The sequence below is a fragment of the Ochotona curzoniae genome, unplaced genomic scaffold (genome assembly GCF_017591425.1).
Source record: "Ochotona curzoniae isolate NIBS_2020 unplaced genomic scaffold, NIBS_Ocur_1.0 scaffold_4505, whole genome shotgun sequence".
Lineage (NCBI taxonomy): Eukaryota > Metazoa > Chordata > Mammalia > Lagomorpha > Ochotonidae > Ochotona > Ochotona curzoniae.
The window spans coordinates 42,259,286-42,277,392 of NW_024467118.1; the positions used below are offsets into that span (position 1 = coordinate 42,259,286).

At 37.1% G+C, this 18,107-nt stretch overlaps 1 long non-coding RNA gene across 1 annotated transcript in view; it reads left to right on the plus strand.

Annotated features, from left to right (window-relative positions):
- The first annotated feature begins 542 nt into the window (after window positions 1-542).
- LOC121146828 overlaps window positions 543-18,107 on the plus strand; it is a 156,460-nt gene continuing 138,895 nt past the window's right edge. Inside the window, exons 1-2 of the long non-coding RNA XR_005882253.1 lie at window positions 543-774; window positions 13,480-13,532. This is a non-coding gene — a long non-coding RNA (uncharacterized LOC121146828). The remainder of the gene's footprint in view (window positions 775-13,479; window positions 13,533-18,107) is intronic.

Below are 18,107 nucleotides of genomic sequence, written 5' to 3' on the forward strand. Positions count from 1 at the left end.
TCTATTGTATAGGATACTTTAATAGAATATTTCAGATATGGTTTTCATAGTAAATTTCCAAATTATCAAATTTGTGCTCATCTTATTTAAAACTAAGTTACAAAATGAACTTCTATTTGGAAATTGGAATAGTGACAAAGGCATTTATTTCAGAATGTGGTTTCTTTCTTTACTGATATTTTCCTATTTTAATTTTTAAAAATGTTTTTCTGGCATCTAGATGGGTACTTGTTACATATGTTGTCAGTATAATTACACAATTTTTCCATCTTGCTTATTGGTTTATTTGGCAGTTTTACTCCAGTTATGTCACTGGTATTGTCCATTTTAAGGAAAGGACATGGTATGAGTGACTCACTGCTTTAGTTTTATACCTCCCTGAGCATGCAATAGTCCTTAGTAATAAAAAAAAAATAGGCCTTATAGATTAAGAAATAGAAACAACATTAGGAATTGAAAAATGCTGTATGTCACTTGGACTTTTTTGCAATCTCTTTAAACTGACAGATAAAATTACTGTGTACATATTTACTGTGTACAACATATGTACAAATACTGTTGTGTTTTTTTTTTTCTTTATCTTGGCAGCACAGAGAGAGAGAGAGCTGCTATACAGTGGTTCACTCTCCTCATGCCTGCAGCAGCTGTAGGGCTAAAACTGGAAGTTGGGAGCTGGCACTTCACTCCGGGTTTCCCACAGAGTGGCAGGCATATTACTTGAGCCACTGCTGCTGTGACTTAAGGTCTGAACTAGAAGAAAGCTGGAATCGGAAGGTAGGGCCTATACCTGAACCCAGGTACTCGTGTAAGACAGGTGTCACAACTAATGTCTTAACTGCAACACTAAATGCCTGCCCCCTTATAGTTTTGAGGTACATTGAATGCACGTTATAGGATGATCAATACAGCTAACGTGTTAACTCACATAATTATCCTTTTTTGTTGAGCACACTTTGCATTGATTCTGTTAGTGTGATTTTAAGAAACAGCATATTAAGTATATTCACCATGTTTTATGCTTCTTAAATTTACTTCTATCTGAAATTTCATGTCCTTTCACCAAATTCTCCCCCTCCTTTGTTCATGATTTAATTTGTGACATGGTTATTCAAGAATGTGAGTATTAAAAGAAATGTAAAAGTACTTTGTAAGCTATCAAATTATTTTATAGTACTAGTTATTTATAGGGTTCATCTAGTGGGGAAAATGTTTTCTTGACAGAAATCAAACTATTTGCAACCGGTTTTAGTATTTTGAGGCATGGAAGTTCTTCCAAAAGCTGACCTCCCTGCTTGCCTTTCTTTTTCTTTGGCTATAAATTGTTTTCCATTTTTAAGCTTAGTATTCTCCCTTTTGTATCTATAATTTTGTTTCATAAAATTATTAGTATCAAACAATGCATGTATATGATCCCTATGTGGTGTTTTAAAAATCAGATGATAAAATTCTTAAGTATATGCAAAAATACAACAATAAATATTCAAAGTAAAGATATGCATTATGAAGGTTCTATTTCACTCTGGAAGCTCTCAGTAATAAAAATAAATGCTATGTTTCTGAGCAGTCACAAAATATATTGGCAATTTGGGGATTAATACACAACTTATTTGTATGTTTTTCTGCAATGTTTCATTACTGTACAGAAAATAAGCACTGACTTATGAATCCTAGTAGGTTTGGGAGCTATTTCTGATACTTGCTTTTAAGGTTTCCCTGGGAAGGAAGGCTTGAAATTCAAATGCCTGAACATAAAGATATATTATCAGATAGAATGGACTGCTATGATCCAATCTCATTCCCTTATTGGTTCTTCTTTGTTCCTGCTGTTTTGTGGGATGGCTCTCTCTGAAAAGGAAGGCAGCTTTTCACGGGGGCTATTGTGCATGAATTCCTTTAATTCTGTGAGCCAAATTATTTTGCAGGTTCAAGTAGACCAATTAACCTGGTCTCAGGATCAGAACCATAGAACATCTTTTTGCTTGAGCTGCTTTTTTTTTTAAGATTATTTATTTATTTATTTATTTATTTATTTATTGGAAAGTCAAGATATACAGAGAGGAGAAGAGACAGAGAGGAAGATCTTCCGTCCGAAGATTCACTCCCCAAGTGAGCGCAATGGTCCATGCTATGCCGATCCGAGCCAGGATCCAGGAACTTCTGGGTATCCTCCCAGGCCACAAGCAGGGAGCTGGATGGGGAGTGGAGCTGCAGGGATTAGAACCGGCGTCCATATGTGATCCTGGTGCATTCAAGGCTAGGACTTTTGCCACTAGGCTATGCTTCCGGGCCCACTTGAACTGTTTTAAACTCACAAACTTCTTGTTTATTGCTTCACTGTTTTCTTCCTGATCTTTTTACTGTGGAAGCTTTCTTTTTCCTATCATAGTCAAACTTATGTGTATTAATTTTTTCAAAAGGGACATTTGCTCACAAGGATAATTATCTCCGCTATGAACCACAGGTGTTTGTTGATCCAGTGCGACTCTCGCTCTACTTGACAGTGATTTTGTTTTAAATGTAACCAGACCAGTTTATTTAACTTTAAAAAGAGAATGCAGAAGGCTTTGTGTGACTGTTAGCAGCAATAATATGCTATTAAAACTTTTAGATGGGCTACCAGTATTCCCAAATTACTTCCAGTAACCAATGATTGCTTTTTTTTTCAAACTAGCTATTAATTTTTTTCCTGCATCCTTAATACAAAATGAAAGGAAAAAAGTCTAGAAAATTTACACATATAAATGTGGCTGTAAGGGGCTTGGAGGAGTGCATGCTGTGACCTAATATGGGCTATGAACCTTGGGAGTGTCCTCAGTCTTTGGGAAGGCCTGGAGTCAAGTGCCCAAAGGCATGTGCACAAATGGCCCCCTCAGAATGCTGCTTAGATGGCAGGCTCTACCACAGTGTTTCCCTGCCCACTCCCCTGTGTGCTTGCTTTTATCCTTGGCAAACAAGTGTAATGCATGACCTAGAAAAATAATGCAAGTTCATGAAAACTAGGAAGTGCTTTAGGAATACTGCCTTGCTCATTTCAGCTGCTGTACTCTGTAAACTGTATCTCTCTAACCAGAAGACCAAGTGTCCTGGTAGCCAAAATATTCCCAGGTTTGTGTGTTCTTGAAGGTTATTTAGAGACCTGGATGTAAGAAAAGCTGACAATAAACTTTTATGCCTTGGGCTCATGATACTTGGTCCCCTCTGTCTTTTTAATAAAATGGAGTGCCCTTGCATCCCAAGTCCTAAGGTCTGAAAAGATCCACACGTAGGTCGTTTTGTAGACTAAATGTGAGATTGTCAGAATGATCTTTAGGATATTTCATTTTGTGTAGAGTGAATTATCCATAATTCTGCCAATGTCCTATGCTGTAAGTCGGTATTGTTGTTTTGTTTGGTGTTTTTAATTAGACTGGTGCTCTGAATGCTGATTCTCAGTATTGTTTTAAACAAATATTTCCTGAGCCTGTGACATATGGTAGATACTGTCACAGAAGAGGTTTACATTTTCTTCCTTTGATTCAAGAATCTCATAAACTAGCCAATAATTTGATCAGAATATTTCAGTTGTTAGTCTTCTATCTGGGGATACATTCCTAAATAATAGTGAAATTAACCACTCTAAGAAGCAGGGTGACATCATAGTTAGAAGCTTGAACTCTAGTTTTAATGCTTTCTAATGCTAGATATTGATAAAATTGTTTCATCATCCTGATGTCTGTTTCTTCCTCCACAAAACAATTAAGAATCTACCTCATAAAGTTGTTGTAGGATTTAAAGAATTAGTTTTTGTACTTAAAAAGTGCCTAGAATCCAATAACTTAAACATAGTTTGCTTATGCCAAGTACAAATATTTCATTAGGGTTGCATGGTTTATTAGTCTTTGTTGTGATGTGACAGTAACTCTAATATCTGGCAGCCTAGAACAACACGCTTATTTTGTGTGTTCTGGCAGGTCTGGCATCTGTTGTCAGCTGTTTGTCTCTGACTTTGGGTCACATAGGAGGAAATAAGCTGTAAACTGGGGTGTTAGAGGAAGATTTTAGATTGACCTCTAGGACTATCGACATGTCTCTTGTAGTCACAAGCTTGTACCATAGAAACATCAGTTCCATGGTACGAGGACCCCCCTTCCTAGCCAATTTTATAAGGTGTTAGAGTGTTTGTTTTAGTTTGAAGAATGAAGTAAATAAGGGAACCAAAATAGAAGGAAAAATTTTTATGAGAAGTAGTTCATCCCATCACTTAGATTGGTATTTGACCATTTAGAAGCAATCACCAGGTCTGAGCTATGCTAGCAGGGAAGGGATTTATAGAAAGGCCCAACTTCCAATAGGTGGTTTTCACTGAGGACTATCTTTGGAGAAACAAACTGTAAAGATGATCAAATTTTACCTTATTGGTGCTGTTAAGCTACATTTACAGTTTCCCTATATGAATAGAGAAACAGAAGCCTTTTATAATCACCATAGATCTGACACTGTTTTTGAGTGTATTTCGTGTGATCACCTACTCATTTTCTCACATGTGAGATATGTTGTAATATTCCATTGTTTTGCTTTGAGAGGTACAAAGACCACTGAGGACTTCAAGGGCATTAGGTAGATGGGTCAGGGTTAGACTTTAACAACAGTTATTTTTTTCTGATTTTTTGTGTGTGGTTTGCCATGTGGATTTTGTTCTTATTCTGAGTTGTGTACTTTCATTAGAAGAGTTAGTAAAGACCATGACTTTTTAGAGGAAATCTCAGACTCCAAATACAGTGCTTCCTTTGTATTCAAGGCTCCTGCTGAATTTATATGAATAATCAGCCTGTATCATCCAATATAAAGAATGAATCAGTATTCTAAGACAAGGAGTGCTTTGATTTTATGTGGTCCTGAGGTGTATGCTATTTACTGTTTTGCCCAGATCAGTTCAATCAAACACGTAATAGAGGTTTTTGTTGCCAATTAACTAAGTTGTGTAGACTTAGAAAATGTCTCCTTGAACCACACGCTTTATGTGCAGGATTTGTGAAGTGTATTTGGAAGAGAAAACAATTTTGTTCTTTATGGTTTTCAATTAGAATTCCTGTGCTTACATTGTGCATGACCTCTTTTAAAACCTTAATTTGAATGAAGAATAAAGAATTCAGCATTCTTTAGCAAGGTCCATTCCAGCCACAACGATTCTCAATTTGATATTTCAAAAAGGTGCAGAGCTGTTCTGAATTGTAATTAGAGCGGCATTGAACTTTTGTTCTTTGGTAATGTGAATGGTAAGGCACAATCTCCTAACGTCATTGTAACAACACAACAAAAAGATGTTTCTTTTGATGAACAGAAGAAGTAGAGAAACACTCTTAAGAGATCTATTGGTTACTTTATAAAGCCTACCTTGTAAGTGTATTTTTGTTTAAAGAATTATTTTTGGTATTTTTGATTAGGCTACCTGCATACCCAGATTCTCATCATAATTATTCCTATTATCTGTGGTCTCTTAGTTATTACATTCTCTTTATTTAATCTTCACTCTATCTCTCCTGCTAACCTTTTCTATTCTGCCTTTCCCGCTTCCGATGGCTCCTTTACTTAGACGTGGAAAGCAAAGTAGAAAGTTTCTTCTGGTTATACCATTTCCTCAGGGAACTTAGCTATGATATTTTAGAACACTTCCTTATAATGTTATATGTTTTGTTTATTTACCAGGGGAGTGCTGGCTGTGATTGATGGAGGAAAGGGCCGGATAGTGAGTGAGCAAGAGCGAGTGAGCAAGTGAGCGAGAGTGCTTTCATCTACTAGTTCACTGCTCAGATGGTTGCAACATTTGAGGCGAGGCCAAACTAGACTTAAACCAAGAGCCCAGAACTTGGTCTGGGTCTCCTATATGGGTGATAGTGACCAAAGTATGTGAACCATGATATGTAGACTTCCAGTTTGCTCATCAGCCTGGGAACTGAGCCTCAACTCAAACCAAGGTACGATCCAAAATGCAGGTGTTTGACTTCCATCAACTGCACTAAATGCCTGCCCTGGGAGCAAAGTCAGAAAGAAATTTCTACTATCTTTGCTACAACTTCTACTCTGTCCTCACTTTTTTCTTTTCTTCTTCTTTTTCTTTTTTTTGTAAAGATTTATTTATTTTTATTACAAAGTCAGATATACAGAGAGGAGGAGAGACAGAGAGGAAGATTTTCCGTCCGATAATTTACTCCCCAAGTGACTGCAACGGCCAGTGCTGTGCAGATCTGAAGACGGGAACCCGGAACCTCTTCCAGGTCTCCCACGCGGGTGCAGGGTCCCAAGACCTTGGGCCGTCCTTGACTGCTTTTCTGGGCCACAGGTAGGGAGCTGGTTGGGAAGTGGAGCTGCCGGGATAGAACTGGCGCCCATATGGGATCCCAGTGCGTTCAAGGCGAGGACTTGAGCTGCTAGGCCATGCTGTGATTGAATGACTGACTACTGTTGAAATGTAATATCGTCAGCAGCCAACAATTCTCCTTTTTAGAAGTAGGTTCTTTCAGTTTCATTTTATTTTGTAGCTCTATAGTGCACTAGGATAGTGCCTATGTTTTCCTAACTGGGACATCTGTATCTCATTTGTTAATTTGAGCCCTTAAGAAGGTGGAAAGAAAGTAGTTCAAGGTGGTTTCTTCTGTAAGGAATTTAGACCTAAAAGTTCCAATGCATCATTGTACTCACACTCATGAAACAGAATTTAATCCTGTCACTCTATTTAGATGCTATGGAAAAGTGTAACTTTTTAGCTTTAGTTAAAATATTATATGCTAAACAAATAATGAGGCCATTTTATTAATGTGAAGAGGAAGATAATTCATTTTGGGAAGCATAAACACGGAATTAATGTTGACTGGCTCAGAGTACATGACCACTTGGCTTCTCACGCCTGGCATTCAGTCTGCCAAATCCCTGTGTGAATGTTGCATCTACTTCTAAAAAGGAGAATTGTTTGCTGCTGACAATATTACATTTCAACAGTAGTCATTCAATCACGGTTTCCTGTTTTCTTCTAGGGGTTTGCCATTGGCTCCACCAGGTACCTCCATTAACTGTAATATTTAAATATTAAGTGGCCCATTAATTTGTAAGACATAAGGGGCAAAAGTTTTTGCTGAAACTTTATCAATTATAAAAACCTCATATTTCTTGGATCCCACTGAAGACTGGTAAACTTATAGATTGCTTGATAATTTGTAGAAAGTTGCCAAGATTTCTTGAAGGTTGCCTGCCAAATTCAAAGAGGACTATCAAGTGTCATTTATTCTTCGTGGTCCTAAGCAGTGCAAGGCCCAGGAAAGGACCTTTCATTTTGGAAGATACAATGTAATGGTTTCCTTTGAGCGCTGATGTTCATGAGGTTTATCTTGAACCTTTTCATGTGCGTGTCGAAACTACTAGGTTGATTACTTCTACTTAGTGTGAACATTCACTTATAATCAGTACAATAGTGCAACTTGTTTCAATATGGAATAATGACACCGTCAATTCTGTAAACTAAATTATGACCCAAAGGTTGAAGTAACACAGAAGGTTGACATACTACGTAAGGCTGGCATAAGACAAGAGGGTGGAAGAAGGTCTATGCTAAATGAAAAGCTATTCTGGTGTTTTCTCCCTATTATGATGAAGAAAAGAAAATATTTTTAGTCTCAGAGCTTTTAATTTGCTTTGTTACAAGACTATTTTGTTCAGCTTCAACTTGAGTAAATATTGTTTAAGCTCTTATTAATCAATTGTGCTCCTATAAGTCTTATTGATTTCCTATACAGATCCAAAGGAAAATGGAAAAGGGCAAATGGAATAGATCAAAACCCTTTTATTATTATAGTTTTGAATGGTGACACTAGTTTAGATTCCCACCACAGATTCAGTGCTTCTTCAGGTTTTCTCTTATGAAGGAAGGAGAATGCTGTAGTCTCTTGGTTGATCTGTGCTACAATAGTAGGGGTTGCTCCGTGCATCTGTAAGCAAATGTAGGAATTTTGCCAGTAACTGAGTTGATCTATCAGATCCTGAGGAAAGTAGAATGGGCCCCCCACGAGATACACTCAGCATCCATACCGAGTTATATACCATGTTAATATTTCAGATCTCTAGAGATTAGTTGAGCCAGTATCCTAAAGGTTTCCCACAAGTCTGATTTTCTCTTTACCAATACTCAGCCATACTAGTAAATAGCCACTCTTTAGGTCCTGGTGTGGTAGCCTAGTGGCTAAAGTCCTTGCCTTGCTTGAGCTGGGATACCATATGGGTGCTAGTTCTTGTCCTGGCAGCCCCGTTTCCCATCCAGCTCCCTGCTTGTGGTGTGGGAAAGCAGTAGAGGATGGTCCAAGGCCTAGGGACCCTACACTCTTATGGGAGAGCTGGAACAAGCTCCTCGCTCCTGGCTTCAGCTGGACGCAGCTCCAGCTGTTGCAGTCACTTGGGGAGTAAATCATCAGTTGAAAGATTTTCCTCTCTGTGTCTCTTCCTCCCTGTATAGCTGACTTTCCAATAAAAATAAATAAATCTTTTTAAAAAATTAGCCACTGTTTCTTGGGAAAGGCCTGAAGGAAGAATTATATAATGTAGTTTGTTCTTGCAAGCTGTTCATTCTTGTTCTTTCAGGGGCTTTGGATTTGTGTGTATTTATTGAGATTTTATAACTGATTGAAGAGGCATGTTGAGGTTATTCAGTGTATATTTGCAAAACATAAATTTTTGCATATGTAATTTAGACCATTTTGGAACTCTTAATTAATCAGACGCTATCAACAAATCCTGTTGTGCCAGTTTATATACACTTACTACTATGATTCTGCTGTTATTGTAAAAGATCCATCTCCCTCTGACATTTAAGTGTTACTATATTGCCTCACCTGTCTCCAAGATGTGTTTTCCCACTGGTATCCAGGAATGTACTTTAATGAAGGTTCCGCTACATTTTTCTTTAGGTAGACATTTTCAAAAATGCTTAGATTTCCTATTAACAATGTGTTTCCCAGTGTCTTGAAGAAAGGACCAGCTTCAAAGAAAAAACAAAACCGTATGTTATTGGATCACACATGACTATTTTGTAAAATGATTTGTTCTCCCTATTGTGTTTTTTAAGTGATTAAAAAAATAACATCTCAGCTTTTTTTTGGGAGGAGGGGGTGTTTGTCTTCTTACTCATTTAAAAATTTTTTTTCTTTTGAATTTAATGGTCTGATTTCATAGAGTCCAGGATTTCCACCCCCAACCTCTCCCCACTCCAACTGATTTTTTCCTCACATCGTTTCAGTAGTATAGTCCTTCATAAGGAGTCTGTTATTTAAGTGTGCCCCAACATTGCTGGTACAGACAATGTCAGACAGTCCAGTATCCCCCTGTCTACTGATGTCCAACAGTTTCATTGGGAGTCCATCTTTGATGTGGAAGCAGGGATGCATATTACATTGTATCTGATATGGTAGTCTGTATTACTTCATCACTACACATTTCCTTATATGGAACGCCTTGAAATTAGGTCAGCAACCAGTATGAATTTCATTCATCTTACAAGGTTCACTGCTGCATTGTGAAATATTTCGTGCTGTTTTCTTATCTAAGTGTGATATTCTCAAAGTTTTTTTGCAACACATGGTTTTCTATAACATATCATTAATGAATTCAGTGATTAGGAAATTCAACTTATTTTGTATTTACCGTGTCCAAGGGAACCTTTTCATTCTTTGAAGCAGCTTGCAATTTTGTACATGACCGACATGTACATAGGTAATGTCAAGGCAGTGGTTTTGAGTTACTAGAGTTAACGGTTTGGAATTTTAGAAGAACTCTTAGAATTTAAGAGCTCAAAAGACAGATTATTTAACTCCAATTATTTGACTAATTTATAAAAATATTCTGAAGTCAGCAAGGTGAAGTACAGAAGGATGGAATACTATACATAATACTTGGTGAGGAATATGTACTTCAGAGTCGTTGTCGGGGAGAGATGCTGAAAAAGTAGGTCCTTGAAGCATAGGATTCCAGGAAAGGCAATGGCACGCGAGGACACCAGAACACTGTGTGTGATAGGGTGGGGAGCTTGGGCATACTTGTATTTTTGAGAAGTTCTAAGCAGATTTTAAATCTAGATAATTCATCCTGGTAGTAAGTGAGATGACAGTTTGGAGGAAAGGAGCCAATTAAAAGTGCATTACCATCAGGTAACAGAAAGATTAGGAATAATAAAAGCAGATGGGAAAGAAGAAAAGTGTGAGAGTTGTTTGTTAGGACCATTTAAACAGTTTCATGATCGGAATATAGTGAGGGAAAGAGAGGAGGGAGCCAAGTCCTCAGGGTTTGACAAATGCGACAGTGAAGAGGACAGTGTTCGAGGACATGACCTAGATCTGAAATTGTGTGAAGGTAAATGCTGGCATCATTTGTTTGCGATATGGCTATTGCTGATTATGCTTTGATTTTTTCCATTTATTTTTATTACTTATCACCATCTGAAGTGAAAGCTTGAACGCAAAACTGAATCTGTATTTATGTAACAGCTGTTTGTCACTTTATTTGCTATAGATAGCTAGAACTCTTAATGAAGACAGTATCCATAATTGTTTTAAGGTTTATTTTTACTATGAAGGCAGACTTAGAGAAGGAGAGACAGATCTTTATCTGCTGATTCACTCCCCAAGTGGCCGCACAGCGCTGGATCTGAGTTGATCAGGAGCCAGGAGCTGCTTCTAGGTCTCCCGTGCGGGTGCAGGGTCCCAAGGCTTTGGGCTGTACTTTACTGCTTTCCCAGGCTATAAGCAAGGAGCTGAATGTGGAAGCAGAGCAGCTGGGCCATGGAAGGTGCCTGTATGGGATCCTGGTGTATGCAAGGCAAGGACTTTATCCACTGGGTTACTGCACTGGACCCAGCAAACATAATTTTAAAAGTAAAAGAGAAAAGGTCAAAAAGAAAGAAGGAAAGAAAAAGGAAATATAAAACTTGCATGTTGAAATACAATTACTTGAGTCTATTGCTTTCAACAAAATGTTAGAATCGGTGTATATTATAATGTGAAAAAAGCAGATACTTGATTGGGTAATACAAGTTAATTTGAAAGAAAAGTCCATTAATTTCCGCCCTCACTTGTTTTTATGTTTGAAGGACTTATGCTATTCCTGAATGCAGATTGATTTCTTTGTTCTGACGGAGGAATGAGGGAAGGCATGCTGCAGTGGGTTCTGGAATTCTGGGATCTGTCACTGCCTTGTCATAAAGTAGCTAGGATTATATAATTTAATATCTTCATAAAAATAAATGCATAAGGACCCGGCGCGGTGGCTCAGTGGTTAAGGTCCTCGCCTTGCACACCCGGGATCACATATGGGCGCAAGTTCTATCCCGGCAGCCCCGCTTCCCTTCCAGCTCCCTGCCTGTGGCCTGGGAAAGCAGACGAGGACAGCCCAAAGCTTTGGGACCCTGCACCCGTGTGGGAGATCTGGAAGAGGCTCCTGGCTTCAATCGGCATAATATCGGCCGTTGTGGCTCACTTGGGGAGTGAATCATGGGACGGAACTTCTTCCTCTCTGTCTCTCCTCTCTGTATATCCTCCTTTCCAATAAAAAAAAAAAATCTTTAAAAAAAATAAATGTATAATTTATATCTTCTACATTCTATATCTGTTGAAGAACATTTTGATTAATATGTCCTAAGCTTTCTTCTTAATTTTTTAAAATTGCTTTTGTAAAAATGTTCTGAAATTTATAATCTTTTTTCATTATGACTGAAATATTTGCCTTGTTCAGAAAAGCTTGATGAAAGAAGGGCATGGAAGTATTGTATGGTTGCTCATGAAATGCCTAAATCAATTGCTAATATAAAATTATGCAATATTATTTATGGTTCTAAAAGGAATAAGTTTAATTTCCACCTATGCTAATCTTCAAGGACTGTTAGAAATAAAGAATGCTGAACCTCCATTAAGAATCTCTTGAGGCATTTCCATTCATAGGTTAAATGGTTAAGAGTCTACAAATAATAATGTACCCATCAACTTCTGGGGATAAAATGAAGTAAAATGAATTGCTAGCTAAATGTAATTAGAAAGCATTTTACAAGGTGGGTGTTTTGTAAATGCATGTTCATAAATAAATTCATAAAATTCAAGATTCTTGGTTTGCTTTTTATTCTATTGCATTCAATATTTTTATTATTAATGTTTATTTTCAGCATCTCATAGTTGCATCTGCCTTTAACAGAATGGCAATATAGCAAGAGCCCTGTAGATACTTTAGTCATTAGCATCTGAAGAATTAGCATCAATGTCTGCAGAGGCCAGTGTTCCTCACATTTGGCTTCCTACCCATTGCAACCTTAAATTGGACATTGACAAAATTAATTTTTAGTTGATTTAACTCTACATTTGGATTTTACTCTACATACTCTTTTAATGCTAATTAAAAGTTTTTGAAAAAAGGAAAAAAATTTTTCTAGAGGAAAATTAAATGCATTGAATGAGAGCAGTACTCATACAATGATTTTTCACAGCACATTACAATTATGGAATTTATAAAGTCTGCTGGCTATAGTGTCTTTGAGAATTCATGGAACTGTGCAATAACCAGTTTAGAAGTGAATATAGGGAAACGATGATACAGATCAGGTTTTGTGAGTTTTTTTTAATAGAGTTCCATGTATAATTCCCCACAGACTTGAGTATAAATGAAGAAATAGGTCATTCACAAAAGTTAAATTCAGTGGGGGTACTGATTTGTGAACTTATGTTTAGTTCCTAAATAACTTTCCTCTTTCCAGACCACCGTGTCCTTGAAAAGTTAATTTTGTTTTATCTCTCGTTATTGAAGGCTTCGCATGACAATGGAAGTTGAAAGCTTCCCAGGTAAAGATCTTTCAAAGAATAAGGGACTCATGATAGGGAAGGATAAAAGTCAACAGTTTATACCACTCGATGGCTTTTAAGATTTTCATCAAATGCATCCCCTGCAGTTGAATCTTACTAGAGAAGCTTCCCAGCAGAGTTAAAATCATAAAACAATGACAATGTTACCTTTGTTTCTCTGAGCTTTCAGACAGGAAAGACAGCAACGGAACTGTGTATCAACTTACTTTCTTCCTCTTTTGGTGTTGAATAAAGATCTCTTACCCTAAGGTATATGGCATTAGCTACAATTTAAGCAAAAGAGACTCAATTTTTATCAGAAAAATACAGCATTCTAGGACTGTTTGTATGTTATGTATTTTCAAATGACTGTATTTATTTAGTCAAGGACAAAATCTTCCAAAACACACAAAAATGGGATTTATTGTAATTTTAGAAGTAAATATTAACATGTAGAATTTGGTTTTTTTTTAAACTGCATGGAATTTGACTTTTAGAATTGTACGTATGAACTATATTGAATGTGTGAATAACCATATATGAAAAATAATTTAAAATGTATATATTTTGGCAGTGATCATGGTGTATTTAAATATAAGCATTGTAAAAATTCATTGGGGTATATTCTTCTTATTTCTAGGATGATGCTCGTCCGTAAGCTCACACTGGCCGTCACTTCTCAGACTACCCTGTGTAAGTAAAATAAAATTTCCGTTCCTTCTTGGTGGTAGAGGACATGTTCCTTTTTGAAGATAAAGGTTTATAGGGATGTCTATGGATGTCTTCAAGATGCACAGTAAGTTTGGGGTTAAGAACGTTAAGACCTACATTGTAGTTGTGTCACCAGAAAAACACAGATGTTGTTCAAGACTTGCTTTCTGTGATACAGCAAGCTAATACAAGCTGAATTGAATTCTTTACTATTTCTTGAATATGAATTTTGATGTTGAATTGCCTCTTGGAGATTAAATTTTGAAAGTTCTGTATTGTTGATACTAAAGCACCCTGTCATTAGGTTCATTGGCACAGACTATGCTAAACTGGTTAAGTTGTAACTGGGTTAATTACATTTTGTTTCCTTAAATGTTTCTGGGCTTTATATATTTTTTAAATTCATCTGTCATCATGTACTTAATGACATTGAACATCTGTTCCATTTCATTTTTTTAAAGTTTCTAAATTGTAGCAGTTGTGTTAGTTTCTGTGTAAGTGGTTTTGATAAGAACTAAATTTTAAATTTTGCTCATTTATATATTCCCTGTAAAATGAATTAATATATTCAAGCAAATATACTCTGTAGTTGTAATAATTCTTGAGGCTGCACTTAAACTTTGATAAAGAATGAAAACAGTGTCCTTGGCATAGGTGGTGCAGGAGTTAAAAATCTGGTATTCTATGTTGAATATTTTGAATATAAGGCAGTTAAAACAACAGCAGGTGGAAGACTGTTTTGGCCTCTTTTCAGTTCCTTAAATGAGGAGATGAAATTCCTATGTGAACCAAAAGGAATGACATTCTTATCCTCAAGGACAAAGAGTGGAGGTGGAAAGAATTCTGTTCAGACCTCATTAAAAGAGATCATCTTTTAAGACTTGCACTAATTTTCTTCTTCTTAACTTCCATTATTTATCAGATTCACAGTGGAAGTAAATGACTCTAACAGCTACTTTGGGTCTTCATTTTCTTATGAGGGTTCCTATGCTATGCAAAACTGTATGGACTAAATGTTTTTCTTCTATTTTATATCAGTTAATTCTTGAGTCAAGCTGGGATCCTAAATGGACAGGTGGAATTTTTTTCTTCTCTGCTGCATTAAAGTACAGTCATTTTCTAGTACCCATTGGAGATTGCTTCTAGGACCCCTATTCCACCACTGACCAAAATCCAAGGATGCTTAAGACCCTTGTATGAAAAGATGTAGTATTTATGTATGACTTATACTCATCCTTCTTTATTTCTTAAATCATTTTATGTTGCTTGTGATACTGCAATGCAAAGGCTATGCAAACAGTTGCTGTACTGCATAGTTTAGGGAAGAGTAATAAGGAAAATGTGTATAAATTTTAGTACATACACAATTCTGCTCCCCCTCCTACCCATCAGTGTTTTCAAGCTGTAGTTGGATAAACCTATGAATTTTTGGAGATTTACTTATTTATTTGAAAGCCAGGATCAGATAGTGAAGAGACAAAGACCTTTCATCCACTTGTTCACTATACAGAAGGCTGCAAAAGCTGGGGGTCTTCAGCTGAGCCTTTCATTGGATAGCAGAACCACACACTTTCATACTATCACCACCTGCTTTCCCTAAACTATCACTATGGAGCTTCATCAGAAAGTTAGAGACATGAACCACAGTAGAGTAGTTGAGACAAGAACCAGAGCCCATAGAGATGCCTGTGCTGCAGGTTGCAGGCTTTATAGTGCCAGCTCCGTTGCAGGAAATCACAGGGCTTTGACAGGAAAAGACAACAACAACCTTATTTCTTGGCTCACACGAAAGAATTTTCATACAGACAGCACTGAAGTTGTTCAATGTGCAAAGCAAGATTTATTTAAGAAAGTGAGAGAGAGGTCTCCTGCTCTTGTGACAGCAGCCCAGGTCTCCAAAGGAGGAAAGACCCAAGAAAACGGTGGAAGTGGTGTCTTTATTTACTAATTGGCATCAAACTGGTAGACTGTCCCATTCCAACATGCATGGAAGAGGGGAGAAGCCCGATCAGCTGTGTTCATGGGTTCTTAGCAGTGATCATCCGTTTAACTAAGAGAGCTCTGTGAATCATTCAATGAACCAAGCTTATGTCCATGCGCAATACAAATGACCCAATCAGCTGTAGTGGCATGGAAATCAAATACCTTGTTTAAACATCGTGCACTTTAAACTATCCAAGCAGCAAGAGTTACATCCCACCTAGTAGGGAAAAAGCAGAACCAGCAAACAGGTCCTTCCCATTCCATTTGCAGAAAACAGTTTGGGGGCAATCAGCTTACTGCCTGAGCTGTAAGAAGAAAGCAAGATCTCATCTTGGGATGAGATGATATCTTGTGATAAGCACTCTCACTTCCCCTTCAGAACTTTCCAAGAACATAAGATCACAGCAAGGTCAGGTAATGGACATGTCCTAGAAATGTTCAAAAGAACTAGCCTTAGTGTCTCCATTTTCTGTTTTCTGGGCTGTACAACTCTAAGTGATGGGAATTGATACTACGATTTTGTCCTTTGTTCTCCCACAGTGGAATTGAGAGGCAAAACTAGGGAGAACATGCTATTGGAATGGTAAAATTGGGTAGAAGCAAGACTTATACTTTAAAAGGTAACTTCACCAGGAGCCAGAGATCCTAACTGCCTCTTAGCCCATCTGACTTTTCACAGTTCCACTGCTTAGGCTTATAAACCTTCCTTAGATAATTCACTTAAATAGATCTGATCTTTAGCTGATCACTTAAACTTTTTATTGCACCTTCACTGAGAAGTGGGAGTTGAGATGCACTAGGGCATTACTACCAAATCTCTGTTAGCTCTCTAGTCACACACAAAATGATAAAATTATGTAATACTTGTGAAGTAAATATAGCAAAATGTTAGTCTTAAATCTGCTTGGCACTAGTCCTTTAAGAACTTAGTCTGGATTACATTATGTTAAAAGCCATAGAATCATCTCATCTCATCTCTCCTACCCATACTGTCAAGTCATCTGCAGGGTGAACCTGTACGTGTTGTTGAATTTCACTTATTATTCTTTGAAAGTGTAAAGATATGCATCAAAATATTTTCTGAAATCAACAAATTTCTAGTGTGCAAAGCATTGAATATATCAGAGGAGCTGATGTGGTAAGTTGGTTTAATTCCTCCATTTGCAATGCCAGCATCCCATATGGGCTTCTGTTTGTGTCCTGGCTGCTCTACTTCCAATCCAACTTTGGCTGTAATGATACATTTTAAATAAATAAAAATGAATCTTAGAGAATAAAGTATACCATGAAGAAATACAAATATATTAAATCTATATATGGTTGGTTAACTCTTCCTATACAGTTCTATATTATTTCAAATATTCTAAAATGAAAAATGTGAAGAAAATTGACACATGGTATCTGGTATGAAAGTATGTGGAAACAAGTTGGCCATCTTTTAAATTTATGACATAAGAAAAATATAAAAGTAACATCTGCTTCAAGCATGTGGCTTCAAGGCACAGTTGATACCTGCTTTCGCAGCAGCATCACTGCCTCGAAGCCCTAAGTGGCAATGATGTAGCCCAGGTGCAGCTGCCCTGTTGCTCCAGAGGCAGAGTACCTAGCCAGGTACGTGTGAGCCCGATGTTTGGGTCCCTCTCAGAAACGTGAAATACTCTCCAGGATTGCCAGACAGGGGTGGTTTTTAAAAAAGAAAGTGTATGTGAGGCAAACATGAGCAGAGAAAATACTAGTGGAATTTAAATGATAATGGTTAATACTAGTAATTATTGTGGCACCTGTCACTGACATTCTGAATTAATTTTAAGTGGCATCTGTCACATTCTGAATTAATTGTCACCGGAAATGAAAAGGAACCTGTTTGATTCATAGTATGCTACTCCAAGGAAGATGAAATGATGCATTTTTTTTGTTTTTATTTTTATTTTTATTTATTTATTTATTTTTATTGTTATTAACATTGTATTATGTGATACAGTTCTATAGGCACTGGGGATTCCCCCCACCCCTCCCATACCCCTCCCCCCTTAGTGGATTCCTCCACCTTGCTGCATAACCACAGTTCAAGTTCAGTTGAGATTCCTTCATTGCAAGCATATACCTAGCATAAAGTCCAGCGTCTTATTGTCCAGATAAGTTCAGTGGCCTCTTGGGGAGACCTTCTCTGGTCTGAAGGTAGAGCTAACAGAGTAAAGTTCCGGTCAGTTAAAAGCCCCAACAAAACCTCAGTATCAATATACAACATTATGGAATTAATTGACATAGTATTGAGTAAACAATATGTTAAAAATAATGCAAGTTCCATTCTTCAAAACATCTGGGTTGAGACAGTATCAATGACAGGTTCAAAAAATAACAAACAACCAAACAAAAAATTACAGGTTAAATCAAGGCAAACATGTGGTATCTAATCTTTTGGGATTCGCTCATTTCCCTTAGCATTATAGTTTCCAGTTGTGCCCATTTAGCCACAAAGAACTGCATTTTGTTTTTTTTTTAATAGCTGAGTAGTATTCCATGGAGTAGATGAACCAAAGCTTTCTTATCCAATCTTCTGCTGATGGGCATTTC